The sequence below is a fragment of the Delphinapterus leucas genome, chromosome 2, assembly GCF_059928025.1.
Source record: "Delphinapterus leucas isolate spDelLeu-1000000601 "Yukka" chromosome 2, BTC_Dleu_Yukka2, whole genome shotgun sequence".
Classification (NCBI taxonomy): domain Eukaryota; kingdom Metazoa; phylum Chordata; class Mammalia; order Artiodactyla; family Monodontidae; genus Delphinapterus; species Delphinapterus leucas.
This window is the reverse complement of record NC_143130.1, coordinates 132,690,565-132,711,528: the sequence shown is the minus strand read 5'-3', so window position 1 is coordinate 132,711,528 and position 20,964 is coordinate 132,690,565. Positions and strand designations below refer to the sequence as shown.

The 20,964-nt window shown below is 41.9% G+C and overlaps 1 protein-coding gene across 2 annotated transcripts in view; it reads right to left on the bottom strand.

Moving 5' to 3' along the window:
- The window catches only part of FRMD6 (FERM domain containing 6), a 357,829-nt gene extending 344,877 nt beyond the window's left edge, over positions 1 to 12,952 (bottom strand). For both annotated transcript variants that reach the window (XM_089907689.1, XM_089907696.1), the window contains exon 1: positions 12,810 to 12,952. The gene's annotated coding sequence lies outside the window, so the exon portion shown is untranslated. The remainder of the gene's footprint in view (positions 1 to 12,809) is intronic.
- Positions 12,953 to 20,964: the final 8,012 nt, after the last annotated feature.

The following is a 20,964-nucleotide window of genomic DNA, read 5'->3' as shown; positions in this document are numbered from 1 at the left end:
ATGGATCAACTTCAGAGTCACACTGGGGACTTCAGCATAAGTTTCTACTTTTTTTTTTTTTCCTATTCCACCAAATTCCCATCCTTGTAGTAGCTACCATGATTGATAAGAAGAGCATTTTCCTAGGCCACCTTTAGCAGTGATCTTAGGACTCTGGCGTGGACACCTCAACCCCTCTCCAACAATCTTCATTTGAGTCTCCCCTCCAGACTTTCTGCAATCCAAGAAACTTAGATTCCCACATCCCAGGGCAACATTACCCTGGGTCCTAGGAGAGTGAAAGAGCTTGGATGAGTTAGACCTTCTGTTACCCAGAGATATACCCTGGCAATAAATTCTCTGTCAACATCAACCTTAAGAGCCTTAATCACAAAAATGATTACATCTATTAGATGACAATTGATGAAGCTTTGAACAGAGCATGCATTCATTCAGGCAGTCGGCACTCGCTCTGTGCCTTCTTGCTGAGCAGACACTGTGCTAAGCGCTGGAGCTGCACATGGGGAAGAATAAGACACAGTTCTTTCTTGGGAGGCAAGGGTAGAATTCATAGAATATTAGACAGTAAAAAGAAAATTCCATCATTTTACCATGCTTCTTACATCAAATGAGCCATGGCATTTTGCTGTTAAATACTGTTATAAGCCATTGTGAAAATAAACTTCCTCACCTTCCAGAGCCATTAATTGGCCATTTCTCATCTGTTCAGTAAAGGCATACAGCACTTTTCCAGATTCCAGGACTCAGATACACTGCTAATAACAGGACACTTCTCAAGTCTGGGCAGCCAGAAAGATTCTGGTCCCTTGTTGACTGCTCGGCAGACCTATGAATAAACAGGAAGGTCTGGGCCCTTTAAGTAGCTCTGGTCAAAACAAGTACTTGAAATTCTGACTCTGCCTTTATATGGCACCCAAGCTAGGCCTATGCCTAGAAGTAAGAGAACTGGAAAACATTAAGATCAGGAAATTAACAAGCAAATCCCCACTGCATGGATACTGGGCATGGAAGTAACTGATGAAGAGTGGTTATAAAATGGAAACACAGTTTTCTAATTACTGAGTCCCTGGGTCTCAAATGCATGTGTGTGGACTTGTAGGGCAAGCTTCCCATGCCTCAATTACCAAAGGAAAAGGGGGATTGAACACACTCAGAAAGTTCCACCCTAGGCTTTACAACACAGTTTGAATGGAGTGTAGAAGGGGGCAAGTTCCCATTTTATAGGATAAAGTTTAAAGATTACATGGATGATCTTCATTGCCACTTGTTCTATAGGTTAAAAAACAAACAAACAAACAGCAACCCCAAGTATGTAAGAAGGAAAATAATGCAAGGCTTAACATGACGAGAGAGGGGGTGAGGAAAGGAGGTAGGGAGAAGGAAGAAGGAGAAGATGGCAGAAGAAGAGAAGAGGCAGGGGGAGGGGAGAAAGGAGGGGAGGGAGAGGATGATGGAGGGAGGGGGGAGAGAGAGAATAGGGAAGGGAAGGGAATGGAAAGGAAGGGAAGGGAAGGGAAGGGAAGTAATTGTCAAGCTCTGTCAATAATCTGGCCTGCGTGCATATAGATGACCTTGGCTGGCTTGATAATAAAGATTCTAACATAGAACTTCTTTGAACATTCCCCATATAGTAGTGATCCTTGTGGTCCCTGGAGAGTGGACTTTTCCAAAAAGGATGCATGATCAAAAACTTCCCACGGCCAGAGACAACTCAAAGCTGCCACACAAACCTCGCTTCTATACTGTAATGAGTTATGAAGAATATGCTTTCCCTTAGATTCTTGACTACACAGATCATCTAAATGCTTACAAATGATAAGGTTCATGAGATATGGCTTGAAAGTATGTATTTTTAGATGAAATAAAAATTTTCTGAAGCTGGAAGATTTTAAACTTGCAGCTAGAAGGTTTCTTAGGAGAAAACAGGATGTCAAAAAAGTTTGTCTGTACAATAGTTAAAATGATTCTCTCTGCTTTGCGGAGTTAAGAATATATTCAATCAGTGGAAGGAAAATGCTAAGTTTTTGAGGAAAGCCCTAGGAGCTAGCACCAGCAGGTAATGTTTATTGAACATTTACTATGCACATTTGCTCTTCCCAACAACTCATGTGATGGGTATTATTATTTTCCCTGTTTCATAGATTAAGGCAGTTGAAGTTTAGTGAGATTAAACAACTTGACCAAGGTCATGGGATTTGTCGGTAGCGGAGGATAACTATGAACCTGGAGTCTGACCCCAGCGCCTACCTATTCTTCCAATTATTACATTGCACTGTCTCCCTACAGATTAAAAAGGGAAAATCTTAATCTTCAGTTGTCTGAGGAAATGACAGGTGGTTCCTCTGCTTTGGGGTCAATAAAGTATGTATAGTGCAACAGACTCTCTTCCACTCTTTCCTTCCTCTCCAGGGTTTCCAGTGCTTGCCCTCTTGTCAGTGGCTCAGCATACAAGGAACCTAGAACCTCCACCTATTCTATTTTCTCTCCAGCTGGAGCCAAAAGCTGCTTCACCCCTCAGGCCTGGCCCAGCTATGAAAATCCACCTACTCTCTCACATAGCAAGGCGTGGGCAGTCTCTGGAGAGGCATCACACACTTGAAGAGTACTGAAGAGAAACGTGCCCTCCAACAAGGAGGTGCCAGGAAACATTCCACAGGCAAGTCTGGAGTCACGGGACCTTTGAGAGAGACACCACCCACTGAGGAAAGGAAAGTGCAGAGCTTTTCCATTCTCACTTGATCTATGTATGGAAGAATCCTCTGTTAATTACGAATGTAGCACATGTAAGATCTCAATTCTTCTGTCACCCGTGTCAGTCGTTGTCTTTGAACGTGGGCTAATGACTTGCTGGCCAGCCATCTCTCGGTCATTTGTCAACAATTTAGTACTGTGTAACGGGTGAGAAAGTAAGTCAGACTTCAATCCATCAAAGGTGATGACATCCTGAGAAAGAACTGAAGTGGTAGGAGGATAAACATGCCCTGTCAGAGCAGGAACTCTGTGTGTCTTGTTGACTGTCAGTGTTCCATGAATATGCGTCAAAAAAGGAAAAAAGAGGGCTTCCCTCGTGGCGCAGTGGTTGAGAGTCCGCCTGCCGATGCAGGGGACATGGGTTCGTGCCCCGGTCCGGGAAGATCCCACATGCTGCGGAGCGGCTGGGCCCGTGAGCCATGGCTGCTGAGCCTGCACGTCTGGAGCCTGTGCTCCGCAACAGGAGAGGCCACAACAGTGAGAGGCCCGCGTACCGCAAAAAAAAAAAAAAGAAAAAGAAAAAAGGAAATATGAGGAAGAGGAGAGATGAAACTATTGCTCCCACTGGAAAAGTGCCATTTGATGCTCACCAGAGCCTCGGGCTCCTGCTTGTTCTCAAGCTCTAGTTACGCTTTCGGTGGGAGAGATTTACATTTGTCAAGCATCAATATAGCACTGAGTCAACTTGCTGCCAGCTTCTTTTGATTATGTATTTAAGATCAGGAATGAGAGTGATTGTATGATTCGGTTTTCTACTGCCACATATAAGCCGTCCAGAAACATAGCGGCTTAAAACAACAGCAATCACTTATTTGCCCATAACTCTGTAATTTGGTCAGGATCCAGTGGGGACAGTTTGTCTCTGCTCCATATAGCGTCAGCTGGGGCAGCTCAACTGGGGCTGGATGGTCCACTTCCGAGATGACTCACCCACAAGGCTGTCAAGTTAGTGCTGGCCGTCAGCTGGGACCTTAACTAGGGCTGATGACCAGAAGCCTCATTCCTCTCCTCCCGAAGCCTGTCCATGTGGCTTCTTAGGCTCTTTCACAACATGGCGGCTAGGTTCCAAGAGCAAGTATTTCCAGAAAACAAGACCAGTATGAAAGCACCTATCAAGCTTCCACTTGCATTATACTTGCTAATGACCCCTTGTCCAAGGACAGTTCCATGACAAAGTCCAGAGTCAGTGTGATCAGTTCCATGACCAAGTCCAGAACCAGGAGTCCTGATCCATTGTTGGCCACCAAAGAAACAATTTACCACAGAGTATGATCATTTTTGTTTCCATAGTAGAGAAAAACGGGAAATTGGTGTTAACTGCCCACTTCTACATTTTTTATTAGCCAGAAACTTAATACCAATGTTTCCTAAGTTTTCAATTGGCTTAGGAAAATTCTCAGGGAAAAAATTCTCTGAGAGGAAAAAAAAAATGTTATGGGTATATAAAATCAGAATAGAAGTTCTTATTTAACAAACTAACAAACAAACAAAAACTATCCTGGAAACACAGGGAAGGAAGGGGTGCACATGTGACTGGGGAATGAATACGTTATAGGTGAAAATCATGGCATGCTGGTTGGCAAAAAACACATACAGACATAAAGCACAAATAAATGTCATAAGAGATAGAAATGTCACAAGTCAATAAAGGTTCATGAAGAAATAATAAAGACTTTTCAGGTATAGTCAGAAAAAAGCAAGAAAATAGTTCAATTTTGTAAGACGCAACATTTCAACTGGATTTCAAAGGGTTGTTAATTTGACATTTTATGTTCTTATCAAGATTGTTAAAATAGTGAGATGACTAATATCTTGAAGGATTGGATTAGATTTCAAATTAACTGAACAAATAGAAGAACATTATTATTTTTTGAGCTGTTACAAGTTCCAGGCCTATATTAAGAACTCCATGTACATTTATGTTCACAAAAAACCTTAAGCCACAGAGAGTTTTAGTCATCTTCTCAAGGTCACAGTGCTGGTCAGTGGAGAAGACAGGATCTGTAGCCAGATCTGTCTGCTTATTTTGATCAGTTTGGTCGATAACAAATCTCTGTAAATGGAAGCATTTGTTTTTTCACTGGCTCCATGAAACTGGAAAATATCTTTCCAAAGGAAAAAAAAATACTGATCAAAGATGCAATAAAAACATCACATATAAGAATTTTGAAAGATCTTCTAATCCTCAAACTGAAAGAAAATGTTAACGAAATAATGATACTAACTCTCAAAGTAATTAACCAAATCAAATACTGAACCTCCAAATATCAAATTATGAGCATGCTTCCCTGTGGCTAAATATATATGACAGGAACTTCCCTGGTGGTCCAGTGGGTAAGACTCCACACTCCCAATGCAGGGGGCCCGGCTTTGATCCCTGGTTGGGGAACTAGATCCCACATGCATGCCACAACTAAGAGTCCGCATGTCACAATTAAATATATATATATCCTGCATGCCACAACGAAGATCCCAGGTGCTGCAACTAAGACCCAGTGCAGCCTAAATAAATAAAAAAATGAGAGAATATTTCAAAAGTAATAAGCAGCTTCTTTCTTTATTCCAAGTATTCTCTTTTAAATTCCCCAAAAGTTAAAAATTTAAAAACCCAAATCTAGGTACTTTTTAAAAAAAACTTTAAAACAACTTGTGCTATAGAGTCATAGAGTCTTTATCTTAGCTTATTTGCTTATTTCCTATGGGTCCCTCCCCAATTTTTTATTAGCTAAGGATTTTGCTCTGCTTGGGCCAGGAATAGTAATAAGGTTTGTTTAATTGGTTCATTTGTTTGACACCCTTTGTAAGTTCTTGATGCCAGTGAAAAAAAAATCACTCATTTTTATGTTCCTTCTTAGAATTAAAAAGGGTATGTATAGGGATTGACCATTACTGTAGCAATAAAAGTAGCTCTATGAGATACTATTAAAAATCGCTGGCTTCCTGAGTTACTGTTTTTTCCAAAGTTGACATTTCTTCACAGTGAGGAAAACGACGCAGTAGTGCTCCAGCATAAGCATGGACCATATATGCAGGAGGAGAGCATATAGGACTATGGGATGGGTCCTCTAGTTCATTTTTCTCAGTTCTATTAGAATTAAATATCCAATTTTGGACTCAGTAACTTAAGCCAGTAGAGGAAATTTTGGAAAGTGTCAAGAGTTGTGAAAATTATTAAAAGGCCAAGAAAAGAGGTTTTATGAGAAATCTAAAAGAACTAAGCTATTTATTCTATGAAAGAGACGTCTAGAGTGGGATTTAAGATCATCCTGATGTCTGGGTTTGGCTATTAGAGGAGTGGTGGTGGCTCCCCCATGAAGGGGACTGAGGCAGAAAATGAGTATATCTATAAGGACTGTAAGATTCTAGACCAGATTGACAGAAAGGGGAGTTGATTTAAAAAATAGGCTAGACGCCTCTTTCTCCAGTGTTGCCCAAGAACAGATTTATACTCAATCATCAACAACAGAACTGGCCTCATTTCTAGGACATTAATTATTCACAGAATCCAATGAGATTCAGAGACCAGGCCAGAAGGGCAAAGCCCCTGGCTCCACACCCCCATGTTTTGTTTACAGGGGATTCTTCTAGTGCAACACTGAGTATTTGCTAATGGTAATGTGCTCTCAGGAGTCCATCTAGGGTCCTGGAAGGAATTCAGGTTTGGGATTGAAGCAGATCTAAGTTGAAACTCCATCTCTGGTATTTTACCAGTTGGTAAATTCTTAATTCTTAGTTTTTCAGAGCTTTGTTTTCTCCACTCTTGGATGAGGGTAATAAGGCTTACTCTACACTGTTGTGAGGGTCAAATGAGACAACATAAGTAAATTTTCTCATGCAGAGCAGGGGCTTAACAGCTCTTGGTTCCTCTCCCTTTCTGTGACGGGGCAGGACTGTAAGAACGGGGGCGGGGGGAAGGAGTATTTAGTTGGAGCATGAATAGGGATGGTACACATTTTATAGCTAAATTTCAATTTTTCAAATAGCAGCAATATGTAAAAACTACCCACAAGGTCAACCAATCTTCAAGTAATAGTTCTAGGAGGCTCAGATTCCTATTTACTGCATTCCAAGGTCTATTGCATTTCTCAAGTGCTTTGGGAATGCCAAGTTCTTTGCCGGGCCCTTTACATCCTAATGCAACATGTTATTGGCCCTACTTTATAATTGAGGAAACTGAGGCCCTGGAAGATTATGTACTTGCTAATCAAGACACATGGCGGCCAAGCTGTGGAACTCGAATTGGAACAAGGTTCTTTCCCCCATCTGAAATGGCCAAGGGGAAGGCAGAAATAATAGGACTCGGGGGCAAAGCTAGAGTTAGAACTAAAAGCTACCAAGTTCAGAACAACTGACGAGCACCAACCATCAGGCTGTGGCACCTGGAATCTGTCACCATGTCTAGGTGCCATTAAAAAGATGTTTCCAGGAGTTCGGCCTGAGCAACCTGCTTGAAACCCAGGGTAATGGGTGTGTTACAAGGAAGATGGAGAATTGTTTACTTCCTCAGGCCTAATCTCTTTACATCTTAAGTGGATTTCTCAGAGTACAGAAAAAACTCTCTGCTCCTGACACCAGTAAGTCTCGGTGTCACTTGACTTATGCTCCTTATCTCTTGTGCCAGCATGCGTCTCTGTGTCTACAAATAGCTCTCCATTCATTTCAGCCATACAGGTAGGAACAGAGCAGTTCTGACTCATCACTAGGCAGTTCCAGCCTGGCGCTATTTGCCTTTCTTCACCCCGTCACCAAGTTAATGGGTTGTATTAACAGTGATATTTATAGACAACAAATTGAACCCCAAAGCAGCAGCTATGCCCATCCATTTAGAAAGGGCCTATTCACTGTGGCTCTCATACTTGCAGTGCTGCTATTTCCTGGTGGCCCTAATCCCAGCGTACTTGCCAGAGAGTATATGTGTTTCTCTCCCTTTCATGTAAGAATTTTTTGGCTACAGTGATTGAGGGAAGAAAGAGTAATAAAAGAATGTACATGATATTTTTCCTGACGTTTAATGGTTATTATGTCCTGTCACACTTAGAATAAAATAAAAAATTATTCCTATGGCCTACAAGGCTCTTCATGATCAGACCCCCTCCCCTCCCACCCCACCCCACACACACCAACTCCCCCTTGGTCACCTGGCTCCAGGCAGTGTAGCTCCTTTGTTGCTCCTGGAAGACACTTAGCAGTGTCCACCTCAGGACCTTTGCACTTCTTTCCCAGATACCTGGAACTCTCTTCCCTTATGCAGCCTTGTGACTGACTCCCTCACTTAGTCCAGGTCTCTGCTCAGATGTTAACTGAATAAAGAGACCTTCCCTGCCATCCTATCCCAAATAGCACCTTCAGTCACTCTTTATCCTTTAGCCTGTTTTATTTTCCTTCTTAGCACTCAGCTATTTGACATCATGTTGTCTATCTGCTTGTTACTTTGTACTCAGTCTTCACACACACACACACACACACACACACACACACACAGAGAGAGAAGCTCCATGAGGGCAGGGTTTTATCTGTCTTATTCACTTCTACAGCCCCAGGTCCTAGGACAAAGCCAGGCCTATAATGAGTGCAGGACAAATAGTGGTTGGATAAAAGATTGTATGTGTGGTTAGACTAAGTTTTAAAGTGTGATAAAGATTCCTAAAAGTTCTATATCTCCATTGTCAGCTGGCCTCACAGGATGTTAGAAACAATACTTTCTATTTTTATATCAGGAATTTATTGTGAAAAGAGTAGCCCCTAGAAAAATGATCCTTCTCAATGTAGAAGGAAAGAATTTGACACAGGTAAGGAAAACAAGGAAAGAGAGAGAAAGAAGGAGGTTGAAAGATCTAGTTACCAATTATGATGATACAACAATTCTAACTGAAGAGAGTAGATAAACCTATTGTTAATTCTGAACACTGCTGGGATCTTAAGCTTATACAGAAACATATTCCAAAGAGTGCTTAAATTTCATGGCAGAGTATTTCATAAGTCATTGCAAACACCATGCAAAATACAGTTGGTGGTCCAGAAATGAGACTTTTTTTTTTTTTACGCGGGCCTCTCACCGTTGTGGCCTCTCCCGTTGCGCAGCACAGGCTCCAGACGCGCAGGCTCAGAGGCTATGGCTCACCGGCCTAGCCGCTCCGCGGCATGTGGGATCTTCCCGGACCGGGGCACGAACCCGTGTCCCCTGCATCGGCAGGCAGACTCTCAACCACTGCGCCACCAGGGAAGCCCAGAAAAGAGACATTTTAATCTAATGTTTTATGTTAGGGGAAGCAGAGCTCATAACTCACCAGAGGTCTTTATAAGTCAACGGAAAATGTTAACGGCTGGAACCCAGGTGTCCCCTCTGGTTGATTTTCTCCCAAAGGTACTCATTTCCTCTGGTTGCCTCTTCCCTTGGGCTTTTATATTAACAAATTATCATCTCTTTGGCACAAAACTCTGTGTTCTCTCCCTCTTCCAAAGGAAAATTCATGTTTATTTTAGAACCCAGGTCACCATTTCCCAAACTGCATGCTAGATAATATGCAAAGTATTTACAGAATTCCTCAAATTAAAATATATACATACAATTTGGGAGATGGATGATGGTGAGAGTTGCACAATGTCAATGTACTTAGTATCACTGAACTGTTCAATTAAATATGGTTAAAACTGTGTTTTATATTATGCGACTTGTACCACAATAAAAAAATGTATTTGTATATATATATATATATATGTGTGTGTGTACAAACACAGATATGTATATTTCAATAAGTTTAGGAATAATAATATTAATAATTAATATTAATTAATATTAATAAAATTAATATTAATAATAATTAATAATAATAATGTTCTCTCTCTCTTTCTCCTATAGGTATGTAGTGCATAAATGACCCTGAAAAGTCATGCAATAGAGAAATTGTCTTTGTTTAGCTCAGTACTTCTAGAACTTATTTGACCAAACAATATTACATTTTTTTCCGAGGAATTTCCCACAGACACAATTGAGGAAATAAATATTCCTTTCTCTCTCTCTCTATACACACACAAGATAAATCATTTATAAGACACTGCTTGTATGTGGAGAGAAATGTACAGAAAGAAGATTACACGTCATATGTACACATATATACTGTTGGAAGTGCCACCAGCTAGCCCCTTGCAGGAAGTGCCACCAGCTAGCCCGTTTAATAAAGTTAGAGTCGCAAAGCTCAAACTGCAGTTTGCTGGCAGAAAGGAAAACAGGGGAGCAGGAATAGCAGACATGCTATTTAATTTTTTGCCCAGCACCTCTTTTCTAGGAACTGCTTCATCCCACTCACTCGCCACCCAAATAGTCATAGTAGGAAAGGCCATGTCTCTGGAGTCCCTGCCCTCAGAGCTGTAGTCGACTGGGACATGATTAGCATTTTCTACTAAGACTGGCCAACTAGTTCCTTCCCTAGGCATTTTGGATCTATGATTGAAAGACCATAAGGAAAAGAATAAACATGGCACTGAGAGAGAAGCTAAGACGAGATTGGGAGAAAGGAGGCCTTCCTGGAGATCCGCTGTCCCGGAGTCTCCTGCCGAGGCCCAGCTGCATCCTCCCCTTGGAGTCTATGAGATAACCCACTAAACGCCAGTAAATCTTCTCCCTTCTCCCTCTGTCCTGCTTTTTTGCTAGAATCGATTCCTGCTCTTTGCAGACGGCCTAATACACCAGGGCAAGAGGGACGTAATGAATGAGTCAAAGGTAGCAGGGAGCAAACACTAGAACATAGAACCCACTCATCTGTCATTTTCCATCCCCCATGACCTCCATTTTCTCCCTCTCTATCTTTTCAATGGAAAAAAAGTACAGTTCATGGAAGGAAGAGAAACCAATTTTGTAGAATGAGATGCCAAGGAATCTTGCATTTAGATTTTCATCAGTCAAAACCTGATTACTTTTCATAAAAGCATTTAAATTGTCCCACTGTTTTTCTGTAAGTTGGTTGAGCTGCTCATATATTATATCACACTTTTCTTCTTAAAGATCTCTTTCTTTCTAAGGACCGCTGAAGCATTTTTTATTGCGGGGGGAGGTGGGGAAGTATTTCAGGTGGCTAATTCTGTTTCAGTACAAACGTTATTTAGCCCTGTTAAAGCTCATTGATATTGTGGTTACATGTAAAAAGCACAGCTCTAGATTGCAATCCATATTTTGGTGGCTGGGGGTAAGGAGTATGAGAAAGCAATGAACAACCTAATTTTATTGTGATCATTTGCCTTAACTCAACTTTAAACAAAAGAATCACTTCCCCCAAAATTAGGCCAACACAAAAAGAATTGAACAAGTAAATAATATTAGAGGCACACAGTTAGGAAAGCATTCAAACTTACAAGCAATCAGAATTACAAACTAAAACAAGGCATCTTTTTCTATCAGTAAAGTTATATATACCCACCTACACACACACACACATACACACACACGTATGTGTGTATCCTTTGGGGGATAATTTGGCAGTATATACCAAATGTTATATAAATGCACATGCCCTTTGACACACAGTTCAACTTCCAAGAAAAAGGAAAAAAAATATTAAATATGAAAAAGTTACATCCTTAAATATGTTAAATAGTATGATTTTTAACAGTAAAAAATGGAAACAAAAAAACTAATGTCCAGCTAGAGGAGAATAATGAAGTAAGTTATAGTATACCCACTTGATAAATTCATATACAATAATTAAAGCAATGATTCTGGAGACTATACAGGCAACTAAAACTTATTCATAATTTTATATTAAAGAGCACAGCCAACATTGCATATATGGGATACTCACAACAATGTAAAAAGAAATATATGAAAAAAAGTCTGAAAGAAATAGTCCAAATTATTTACAGTGGTTTATTGAATTGTAGTATAACTACTTTTCGGTATTTTTTAAAATGTGATTGTATTATTTTTCTAATTTTACATTTTCTAAATGAAGCAAGTCTCGAAAACTATAATAGTGAATGTTCATACTCCAAGAAACCAAATTCTGATACTAACATACAGCCAACTAGAATTTAAAGACTCAGGAGAATTCCCAAAAAAGAAAGCATCTGTTAAAAAATGCAATTAGATCACTGATGTATACCTAGTTTTGTTTTTTTGTTTGTTTGTTTGTTTGTTTTTTGTGGTATGCAGGCCTCTCACTGTTGTGGCCTCTCCTGTTGCGGAGCACAGGCTCCGGACACGCAGGCTCAGCGGCCATGGTTCACGGGCCCAGCCGCTCCGCGGCATGTGGGATCTTCCCGGACCGGGGCACAAACCTGTGTCCCCTGCATCAGCAGGCGGACTCTCAACCACTGGGCCACCAGGGAAGCCCTATACCTAGTTTAAGTCCTAGGGAAAGTACTATAGTAGGGAATATAATATCAGAGTACACAGTGTTTTAGAAGTTGTGCAATGAGAAAATATTTTAAAATGTTCACCAATGCAGTTCCCAGGTGTGATAATACGCTATTCAGCAATGGACAAGATAATGAGATTGTTTTCTTTCGGTAAATTATACTGTTAAATTTTTTTCTGAGGGAAAGCAAACATACTACATAGTGTTATAAATATTAAACATCTACTCTTTTACATATTGTTACTTTTTTATCAAACTCAATTCATGTGCATGAGAAATTCTGAAAACAATTCTTCAATGTATAACAAATTCCATCAGAAGGCCGCTTTGAAAGAAATGAATGTTATTGTTCCCATTGTTGTTGCTATTACTATTACTCTACGTTGGAACTGAAATTTAACATTCTAAAGACAAACTTTGCCCTCCCTCACCACCACTCTACGAAAACTTTCCTCCAAAATGTACTACTGTATATAAAATAGATAACTAATAAGAACCTACATTATAGCACAGGGAACTCTACTCAATCCTCTGTAATGACCTATATGGGAAAAGAATCTAAAAAAGAATGGAGATATATATATATATATATATATATATATATATATATACGTATAACTGATTCACTTTGCTGTACAGAAGCTAACATAACATTGTAAATCAACTATACTTCAATAAAAATTAATTTTAAAAAAAGTCATTCCTTACCTCCCTTTGCCAAAGGCAATGAATGGTCTTTGTCTTCTCCCCATTTGCATGGAGTCCTCTATAGCCTTTGGCACCATTAACAGCTTTTGAATTACTGCTGTATTCCAGGCATTGTTCTTAGTGCTTTCAAGCATGATCTCAATCCTCCCAACAACCCTATGAGCAGGTAATTTTAATAGCCTCGTTTATACACATGGGGAAATGGAGACACCCAGAGGTTAAGCTGCCAAAATAACCCTGCTAGTTATGTTATGGAAGCTAAACTTGAACTCAGCCAGTCCTACTTGAAAATCCATGCTTTTGTCCACCAAATCGAAGTAATCATCTCCAAGCTGCTGTGCTGCTTGGAGTGACCTCCTGTTGAATCACTTCTTCTGTGTCCTTTGCTACATTCTCATGCTTTCTCTCCTTTGCCCCAACTGATGAATAAGCCCAGGACCTATGCCCCCTCTGCCCAGAGGTTCTTTCTCCTGGACTTAAAGATCATTTCATGACAATGAGGGCTCAGACTTTATCTGGGAGAGTCCATTTAAAATACTTGCCCCATGTGTAATTAATGGTATTATTATTATTATATGAGAGTAGTGCTGTACATGAGCATATGCTTCAACCCATTTTTTAAAATTTAATCCTCAAACTCTACATGTTCAAGGTCAAGTTAATTACATTTCTCTCCAACAACTTTTGGCCTCTCTTCTTTCAGGGTGCTATCATCCTCCTGTGCTCAAAGTCTGAGTCATCTTTAATTCCTCCTTCTTCCTTAGTCTCCACATTTGATCTGTCGCCTTGTCCTATAGGATCCACTTTCACCAAGCTTTTGAGATTTTTTTCCCCTTTCCATTTTCCTTGCAGCTAAAGCATACTCCATGAATATCATCCTCCTCCTTCAAAAACCTTCAATGGCTCCCCACTACCTACCGAATTAAGTGCAACCTCCTGAATCAAACATTAAGATTTCTTTATGTCTTCACCTTATCTTTCAGCATTCATTTAAGTTAATTCACTATGTGTGTTCCACACTCATTCACATTAGACAACATTTATGCCTCATCTTTAAGCAAAGGGGACCACTGGAGGGTTTCAGGCAGATTAAATCACATGCATTTTGTCTCAACAATTGTCAGACTCTTCTCAATGGGTGACTTTAATTTGGCCTGAAAATTTCCTATAACATCTTGCAGCTATCAGCTAAGATTACTTCATCCTTTAAAAAAGTAAATCATGTAACTGTTCTGCACAGTTACATTTACAAAATAATCCCCACGCTTAAACACAGAAAGCTGCTCCTTCCATTCCATGTAGCAGCAGAACAGGAAAAGAGAAAGGTACAGAATACTGTTGAGCTATTGAAATTGTGAAAATCCCTTTAAATGTTCTCCCTGTCCTAATAAAAGAATATGGTTCCCGAATAAGAAATCATTGTGAGTCAGAAGGATTGTAGCCATGACATCCGGTGCTATAAACAGGGTTTCCCTGAATGATGAGAGCAGCCTAAGGGTAGTGAGGTGGGTAGCCAATTTTTTCCTAGCTTATGATTTAAGAACTTACTCATATGAATCATTTTTAAACCTAATTTTGGTAATATTATTTAAATTCTACATTTTTAAAGAAGTAAAAATTACCTTATTCTCTCTGGTAAGCCTGATAGTTTGGCCACTCAATCAAGGCCCTGAAGTGCCCCCTGGTGGCAGCCTATCATCATTGCAGGTTCATACTTCCTTGAGGGCTCTCCAGTTCCACCCTTTCCCGAGTTCTAGATAGACACTCTTGCCTATACAGTGCTACTTCAGGGGCCATTAGTTCTATCTTCCACCCATCTGTCAAAAAGCTCAACCACCTAGCCAATGCCTGATGTTCTTCAGGTAGTCCCTTTATTACTTGGGGAATAAAGCACTGGGAGAGACAGAAGCTATGTATCGTGTACACCTGATGTCAACAGGCTACTCCATGGTGTGAATAAGTTCACAACTCTTTGCTGAGAAGGTTTTGACAGCAGAGACACACTCCAGGGTCTTCAGAAGAGAAGGGGGTATTACTGGCAAAGGTGGGGGAAGGGCACAAAACAGAGGGGCTAGATGGGCCAAAGATCAATTTTGTCCATCTTGATGTTTTCTTTTTTAAAACCCTAGTCAGCTTTGGGAAGGAAGTATCTTTGATGGAAGCAAAGACATTTTGGTGTAAATGAGCCTTAACATGAAGAGAGGTACTTGGACAGGTGAGGGTTGGGGGATGACCATCCTTCTTTAGTGCCTCTACCCTTCCCTGTCAGCATTAGGAAACTATTCTGTGATCTGTCCTGAGAAATGTGTTTAACCTAGTCCTCAGCACACGTCACTAACACTTTCTTCTTACTTGCCTCAGGCTCAGAAGAGCTACATGACCCGGTTACAGTTAAACACATGCGATGGCTAAGTGATTTCTCTCAATTCTTTAGGGAAAAAAACCCATGGTAAAAATCAGATCCTAGGAATCCAATCTAGGAAGATCTTTATTATATTCATCAGCTGGTTTGGGAGATCAGTGAATGAGGCTTCTTTTCTAAGAAGAGAAGGAAGATTGGGACAGGAATGCCAAACCTCAGAATTTTATCCTTCCACATCCCGGATTCCAGCACTGACTCAGCTATGCAGATATGAAAATCTCAAAAGATGCTTGTGCTTACTACCGGTTGATTCCAGGAGAGAAAAAGAAAACGTAGCCAATGACTACATCCTTATTTTTTCCTATATCAAAGTCAGTGGAAGCTCAGTATTTCCCAGTATCATAGGGTGCTGAGAAACTCAGCACAGTATTCATTTGTGGACCTTAATATAGTATCACGGGAGGATTAGCCCGTATCACTTAAATCTCAGACAACATTTCCCTTTTTGGAAGAAACTTTGCAAAGTTTCTAAATTCTACCTCCTCAGACACTTCTGCAATGATCTTTAAGAAGCTGTTGGCAAACAGGAAATAATATTGAATTACACCTCATTGTCTCCTGAACCATCACTTCTATGTTAAATGGGCACTCATTTTGTTTCCCACAGGTGGCAATCTAACTTTCATAGTCGGGTGCTACTGGTTTTCCCTGAAGCTGCACTGTCCAACATGAAAGCCATTAGCCACAGGTGTCTACTAAATTCTTAAAATGCAGCTAATCTGAATTGAGATGTGCTCCAAGTGTAAAATACAAACCAGACTCCAAAGCTTTACTAAGAAAAAAATCTCATTATTAGTTTTTTATATCAATTACATGTTAAAATGGTAATATTTTGGATACATTGGGTTAAGTAAGATATATTACTAAAATTAATATACTTTGTTTATACCTTTTAAATTTGGCTACTGGATCATTTAAGATTACATTTATGCCTTGCATTTTATTTCTACCAGTGAGGCTCAACTCTTGCTGCATTAAATCACTCAGAGCTCTTAAACACTCCCAGACTCCAGGCTCTCACCCCCAACAGTTAAATCAGAATACCTGGGATTGGGGCTCATCATTGGGGTTTTTTGTTTGGTTTTTGCATTTTGAAAGCTTCCAAGGTGATGCTAGTATGCAGCCAACATGGAGAACTACTGCTCTACATTCTGGAATTCTGTGATTCTAAGATTCTGCACAACAAGAGAGCAGGTTAAAAGTTCAGAGTTGTTTTTTTCCTTATTCTGTATAATCAACTTTGTCTGTTCTGATCTATCTCTCCCTAAAGAAACAATGAAATGTTTTTCCGAGTCATGCAAGTTAGAAGTTGTTTGTTTTATTTTTTAATGAAGTTCACATGAATCCAACACACTGCCAGGGCTAGAAAAAAAAGCACTGAATTTGGGATTTTAAGGTTGATGAATAACATGTAATCTTTCCTAGGGCTGCTTCTGACACTTGCCTTTTCTTCTTGGAAGCACCTGCTTTGTCCCTGCTAACAACAAGAAATGCGTTCACAGTGCTTCTAGACTTGACTGTGCCTACAAATCACCTGAGCATCTGGTTCAAACATAGATGATGATTCAGTTGGTCTGGGGGGCGGCCAAGTCCTGCATTTCTTTCAAATGTCCAAGTGAGCAACAGGGCTTAGGGAATTAGCTATGACTCACCTGGGCAGGTGGGGCTCGTGCACAGCTGCCCAGTCACACACGGGAAAGTCAACAGCACGCTGACTCTGTTTTCTGAATATGCACAGAGCAAACTTTTCAATGATGCTTCAATGGACAAACTTTCTGCTCTGGTTTGTCCACTGAAGCATCATTACATGGGCACCTATTTCTATAAATGTGAGGGTCCTGAAAGTGGGGTGGTATCTTCATCACATCTATTAGACCTAACTCCCCTGGACCTACTTTCTTCCCATCCTCAGGGCTGAGGAAGGAGCCTGTGAGCTGGAGAACAGACTTTGAGTGGGACTAATTCCATATTTCTCCAGACATACTTGCATCTGCTGACAGGACCCAAAACTGAGTCCCAGGGAGCCACCACTATCTGCCTTGGGTCCCCCAGGACTAATTGTACCATGTTTGCTATCCTCGTCTGTATCACTGGCCACGAGAAGCCCAGGCTCCCAGGTCGCCCCACTTCTCTCATTCTTTACTTCCCATCAGGCTCCTCACATCCCTCATGCTGTATCCACCTTCCAATCACAAGATCCTCACAAGACACCCCCCACCCCCGCAGTGTGCAGGGAGCCCTCTGGATTCACAGTCCTTCTTCAGCAACATCTATTATATCCTCAGCCTCTTCTCTGAATGTTCCTTCCAGCTGGGGCCCCTCCTGAGGGCACTGCTCCCCTCGCAGGCAGCGGTGATGTTTCCCCTCCTTCTTCTGACATCTCTGGGCCTGGAGGCGGAGTGGGTGTCCTCCTTGCCCCTCAACACTGCCTCCATACCACTCTCCCTCCTTCCTTGCTAAAAGGCTCAGCCTTTCTCTCAAGCTGTCACCTTCTGTCACTCGCTACCTCTCCCGGTTGCTATGACCCTTCTCGTCATTTGATTACTTTAGTTTCTGGCTCACTGTCACTCTCTCCCGCACTGTTTCTCTCCCTTCTCTTGGTGATTTCAACACACACATAGATGGAACATCCAACCTGTCCTCTTAGTCACCTGAACGCTTCTCCTCTGACAATTGTGTTTGATAGCTCCCCTCGGCTACTCACTCCGATGAACAAACCCTCCCAGAACAATAATTTCAGCATCTCTGATGTAGCCAGGGTGGGATCAATGCTTTATAAATATCACAAAATCTAATAAAATAAGCACAGCCTGAGCTTATCCCTGGCTCGTGGCACATCACCGTACTGGGGTTGGGTGGAGAGCCTTCCACATGGTGATTCAGGGACCCAGGATCCTTCTGACTTGAGGTGCCGCCTTTTCCCAGGTCTAACAGTTCTTTTGCTGGATTCTCTGCATCCAGCTGGCAGACAGAAGAGAGGGAGGATATGGGATAGCAGGAGAGGATTTCTTACGGGCCAGGCCTAGAAACAGGGTACGTCCTTTCCACTCACATTTCATTTGCCAGAACTAGTCACTGGCCATATTTAACTCTAAGGAGGAATAAAAAGTGTAGTCCAGTCAGGTTTGGTGGTGAACAATGACCACACCATCCACATTCTCATTTTTCATCCATCCCAGTGTCTGACCCCTTACCTCTCAGCTCTCCAGTTCACTTCACCTCATGCCCCAACTACGACAAGCCTTCAGCCACTGGGAGCACGGATCCACTGATGCCGCCACCTTTTGCTGTCCCTCACCCTCTTCCCTTTTTTGCCCACTGAAATCACCTGGTCAATCATCGTAATGACTCCCTGGCCACTCTAGCTTTTGCACTTGGCAAAACCTCAACCCTGGTTAAATCCAGCAAACTGCCTACACCTGAACAGCTAAACACAGCTGGGGGAGAACTCACAGCCAAACTCAGTGATCCCACTTCAGCTTCATGATGAGGAACATCAGTGAGCTCTTGCCGCTGTCAGGCAACCGTGTCTGTTTTCCACTCTCCTAGACAACCACGTAATAATACCTTATCCACTCTCCTCGGGCCTCTGATAGCTTCTCCACCATCCTCACTTTCAGATGATGGCCTTGCTTCCCATTTCACTGAGAAAGTTGAAGCCAGCGGAAAAGAAATCCACAGACTCACCCCATTACCCACCCTCTGGCATCAGGACCTGTGTGTCCTGCCTTCTCCCCCGCCCAGACTATAGTCATCCATTTAATGCCACCCCCCCACCCCCGTACTCTAGATCCATCCATTCCCACCTATTCAAGAACATGGGTCCACCAACTCCTCTCTCTCCAGCACCAAGAATCCCTCCTCTTCTTCTTCAGTTATTCTCATTGTCACACAAAAATGCTAGTCACTCCCATTTAAAAAACGAAAACAAACTGAGAAACTTCTTTTGCCCCCAATTCCGCTACTGGCTACTTCCATTCCCTCTACTCTGTCTTCAATTCCTCCCCTCCCCTTCTCTCTTAAACCCATCCACACTGGCTTTCAGCCTCTACACCACAGACTCTGCTCTTGTCAGAGTGACAAGAGCCTCCCCCTTACTGAACCCACCAGTCACTTCTCAGCCCGCCTCTAACCTGACCCTCCGGCAAGGTTGGTGCAGGTCCTCTCACCTTCTTCCCTCCATGCTTGCTTCCCGCGGCTTCCAGGGCACCACACTCTCCTGATTTCCCTTTCACTTCACCAGACATTCCTCATCAGACTCTTTTGCGGGTTCCTCCAGACCTCTTGGGGAGCCTGGGGCTTAGGCCTTGCCCTCGTCCTGCTCTCCATCTGCACTACCCGGTGATCTCATGCAGTACCTGGCCTTACATACCATCTCTACCCTGATGGGCACCCACATGTGCCTTTCATCCCAGGTGCTTCTCCTAAATCTAGACCCTTAGTCAATCAGTGCCTCCCGGACATCTCCACTTGAGAGTCAGACTACAATGACCAAAAGCAAACTTTAGTATTCCTTCCCCAAATATCTTTACCCACCATCCCCCATCTTGAAAGCAACTCCATCCTTTCAGTTGGCTGCTCAGGCAAAACCAAAGAAACAAACAAAAAAACTAAACCAAAACAAAACAAAAAACTGTAGAGTCAGTAGTTCCACTCTTTCTCTTATACCCACTTCAACCTGTCAGGAAATCCTGCTGAATTTTTCTCCAAAATATGTCCACTCCTCACCATTTCCATTGCCACCATCTTAGTCCAAGCCTCTGGAAGCCTCCTTACTGTCTCCTCTTTTGTAGCCCTGCCCTCCTACAGTCTCTTCTCAGTGCTGCAGCCAGAGTGATCCTGCTCTAATACAAGTCCAAGCCCCCTCTTCTCCTGACCCCCCAGTGGCATTCTATCTCACTCAGTATAAATGCCAAAGTCCTAAAATGCCCTACAAGACCTGACATAATCTGGCCATTTTCTCTTTGACCTCATCCCCCTTTACCTAACCTCTCTCACTTCACTGAGACCACCCTGGCCTCTTTGTTCTTCCTCAGACATCCCCTGGGAGCCTCAGGGCCTTTGCACTGGCTGGTCCTTCTGCTTCAAATGTTCTTACTCCAGATACCCACATAGTAAAACTTCTGCTCCTTCTTCAAGTACTTGCTCAATGAATCTCCTTAACTATCTTATATAAAATACTCTTTAGCATTTTATTACATTCTAACATTTTATAATTTACTTACTATGTTTACATTTTTTTTTTTTTTTTTTTTTTTGCGGTACATGGGCCTCTCACTGTTGTGGCCTCTCCCATTGCAGAGCACAGGGTCCGGATGCGCAGGCCCAGCGGCCATGGCTCACGGGCCCAGCCGCTCCGCGGCATGTGGGATCTTCCCGGACCGGGGCACGAACCCGTGTCCCCTGCATCGGCAGGCGGACTCTCAACCACTGCGCCACCAGGGAAGCCCGTATGTTTACTTTTTTATTGCCTCTCTCTCCCTCTCAGAATGTAAGCTCCAAGAGGGTAGGGATTTTTATCTGGTTTTTACTTTTTTCACTGATACATCCCAACACCCTAGAGTCACGCTCATTAAATATTTATTGAATGAAATCATATCTCCATGATTCTTAGCCCACTGCCATGTACTCAGTAGGCACTCGGTAAATTTTCATTGAACAAGTAAGTTAAACCACTCTACAACCTTTATTTTAAAATGGGTGTGCTTTGTTTGACAAAAGCTCTCTAGCAGA